The sequence below is a fragment of the Octodon degus genome, unplaced genomic scaffold (assembly GCF_000260255.1).
Source record: "Octodon degus isolate 3935 unplaced genomic scaffold, OctDeg1.0 scaffold00383, whole genome shotgun sequence".
In the NCBI taxonomy this organism is placed as follows: Eukaryota; Metazoa; Chordata; class Mammalia; order Rodentia; family Octodontidae; genus Octodon; species Octodon degus.
In genome coordinates this window covers 322,673-326,322 of record NW_004524959.1, presented here as the reverse complement: position 1 = coordinate 326,322, position 3,650 = coordinate 322,673, and the positions used below count along the sequence as shown (strand labels likewise).

Sequence of the window (3,650 nt, the reverse complement as noted above, 5' to 3'; positions counted from 1 at the left end):
ATAATTATAATAATACTAATTCTTCAATTACTAATCTGTGAAGGAACACTTATTTTGCATATACACTTATGCCACTTTGTGTACCTCAAAAGTTAACTTCATGCAAATATATTTTCATAGTTTCCCTTTTTTTGTGGTATAGGCACTGAAGAAAGAGGTTCTTAAAGTTTGTCTAAATGTATTACCAGACTGATTTCTCAAGAGTCCTTGAAAATTCATACTTTTAATAATATTTTAGGATAATATACTTTCCCCAAAACAATTTCAACAGTATTTCTGATCTTTTTATATATTTTTAAAATTTTATGGATACAGATTCATCTACCACTTAAAATCTAATTTGAACTTCAGGGAATTTTGAGAAGATGATTCTTTTCTTTTATTGGGTATTTTTTCATGTAAACTTATCCACTTTCCTAATAACTCAGAAAGTTTGGAATATATACTTATTATATATTAATCTTAAAATTTCCATAAATGACATCAATGGTACCATACCTTAAAATTTCTAACTCATTTCATTTTTATATATGTTCAAAAATTCTGTATTTTTATATAAAAGCTATTTACATATTTTCTCTTCTATTTTTGCTTATAATTTTATCATGAGGATGTCCTGTTCAAAACTCTATAATTTTATTTTACATATATATAAATAAATTATCTATTTATATATCTGTATATATCTATATATAATCATGATTCATATATTATTGTTATATATGCTTCATAGCTGAGAATAGAATATATATTCTTGAGACTGTTATTAGCCTTTCTAGACATGATTTGTGTAAACATATTTTATTTAAATAACTTAATCTGTATACAAAATTTTACTGTATAATATTAATTTTGTGATTTTTACTATTTTGACTTATAGTAATATTTCAGTGATCATATTAGAGATACTATTTCTATTATAAATACTTTTCTATGCAGAGGAAAATATTTTTTATGCCTTAATACTTCTTTCTCCATATCTTAGCTACTGTTGTCATTGCATAGAAAATAATACTCATCACCTTTAAAAAGTTAAAGGAGGAAGGCTTTCCCTAGCTCATAGTTTTGTAACAGTTTCATTTCATAGTCCTCTGGCTCCAAGGCAGGGTGGCATGCCAGAGGGGCATCACAGAAAAGAAACAGTCTATGGCAAAGCAGGGCAGACAAAAGGCAAAGAAACACTGAAGTAGCAAATCAGCTTCTGCCTGTCCCTTTCTATTCCATTCAAGCTATCTGTATTTTCTGCGGTGCCACCAACATCCAAGGTGGAGCCCCTAATCCCAGTATCACACCCTTAGTCCCAGCTCAAAGCTTTAATCCCAACATCAGTGCTGTAACCTGGGTGTCTAAAAGCTCTGCCTATGACCACAGAAGAATTTGGGTAAAGATTAGACACGAACCTCAAGACTACATTAGCCCATTTTCCATTATACTCTTATGATCATTAGACAAACTGTATATTCATTTTCATGTGTTTGTTATATACTACCTTCAATTAAAATATGTGCCTGAAGATAGTCAAAGTTCTTTTCCTATTTCTCAGAAATACCTGTTCATTTTAGAGGAACATGGAGAGTTCAGAAGATGAGGAGAAAATGTACTGCCTAGTTGCCATTCTGTTCTCCACACCCACATTAGCTGAGGAATCTGCTGGAGTAGACACCTTTCCTGAGAGAGGGTAAACAAAGAGTTTCTATTTTGAAATGAAAAGCAAATCTATCTTTATGACAACATTGCTTGGGCCATTTTTTTTTCTTTCCTTATTTTTTATTTTATTTTGTTTTATTTTTGTATTTTAGGGAAAGGTCCATAGGGTGTTCAGGGTCTCACTACTAGATCGGACTCTTAGTGATGCGCCTGGGATTACAGGTGTGTGTCACCACACCCAGTCTCAATTGCCATCTCAGTGTGCCCCGGGGGCGTGGCTGGCATCACAGGCCAGAGATAGGCCCCTGTGCCTGCTTGCAGGCTTTAATCTGCTGAATTATGCTTGGACCATTTTCAAAAATTAAAGGCACACTCAAATAACAGTCTTCTCCATTTTGTGTGTGTGTTGTTCAGCATTCCTGTGTCAGGAAGAAAAAAAGTGTTTTTTTTTATGTGTCTGTCTTTTGCAAATATATATATATATATATATATATATATATATATATATATATGACTCACAATTCAGAAACATTGTTTACCAAGCCTGCTTTAATAAGGTTCATGAAAAAACACAGCACATTGATTGTGCATGTGATTTCTCCAAATACAGGACTAGTTATGAAAATATTGGGTGGGTGTTCTTTTAGTTTAGTTGATTTATTAATTTCAAGTGAAATACCTTACATTTTCTTAGTTTGCTTATTCTTATTTTTAAAGACTATTTTCATTTTTACTTGATATTATCTCTTTACAATCAGGCTCTACTACTGTACACATTTTTACTATGATCTCTCATATGTTTACGCTTTTAATTTATCTTAATAAGTCATTCCCCTTAAATTGTAATTTTTTTTTCCATAAGAAGTTTGTTGTGTCTTCAAGAAACAACATACACTCCTTTCCCAAAGAAGCGTCTTTCAGAAGCAGGAACTGTCACAGATGAGATGCTCATTTGTCATTCTCATAGGTAGCTGGGTTCTCGATCTTGGATTTCTCAAACTCTCTGTCCCCCAAGTGTAGATAAGATAAGCCACTAGCGGCGGCACGCCCAGAATGCACCTTTGAGTGCGGCGCAGCACACTGGGGATGTCCTTGCTGAAGTAGTTCGGAAAGGCGCGCTGCTCAAAGGGCGACAAGCTGTAGGTGATCGCATGCCACATCCGCGACAGATTCCCAAACTCGCGGCCCATGGTCACGGCGGCCCGGGGTCACTTCGCCCTCCACTGATACCGCTCCACTACCTCTTCCTGTAAGTCTTTACTAATGTTAACAAAGAGCTTTGTTTTCTCCTCTAACTTGTCATTAATCTCCTTTGTAAAAATTTGTTTTTGTTAATACATGTTTGCAATACATAATGCATATATTTAGCATGGGAAGTTGGTGCAAGTCTTATTTAATTTTTCTTCTCTTTTCCTCACTCTTTTGCCTGGTCATTTAAGAAAATTATTTTTTTCAACATGATCATAGATCATTTCTAAAATTACTTTCAAATTCTGCATATATTGTTAGCATTACCATCTGCATGTTTTAGGCTACACACACAGTATTTTTTACTCTACTCTGTGTGTATGTGTGTGTTTGTGCCTCTGTGATGCAAAGATCACAGGTTTTTGGAATGCCTCATTTGAGTTTAAATGAATTAAAATTGAAATACAGCAAAATTACTCTTTTTTTCAGAGTAATTTTTCTTCTTTACATGTAAGTATATTTTAAATATCTGATATTTTCATTCTTTCTGGCTATGTAAATTATATTTTTTCATTAATTTTATTGAGAAACAAATAGCAAAGAGACCGTTTCAAAACAGGATAGTAGGACATTTTCAATAATAAATACATGGCATATTGTTGTGTAATAGTTAACTGCTACCGAAAACCCACTACTATTATGGACCACTGGACTATATTGGATCATTTTGCTGAATTCATGCACCTGCAATATTTAAATGATGATGGAATACCTATCTCTGAGAAGACTAAGCAAAAAAGGGGGATATGAATGAA

General features: G+C 33.4%; 1 pseudogene; it reads right to left on the bottom strand.

Moving 5' to 3' along the window:
* Positions 1-2,507: 2,507 nt before the first annotated feature.
* On the bottom strand, positions 2,508-2,887 carry LOC101571064 (annotated as a pseudogene).
* Positions 2,888-3,650: the final 763 nt, after the last annotated feature.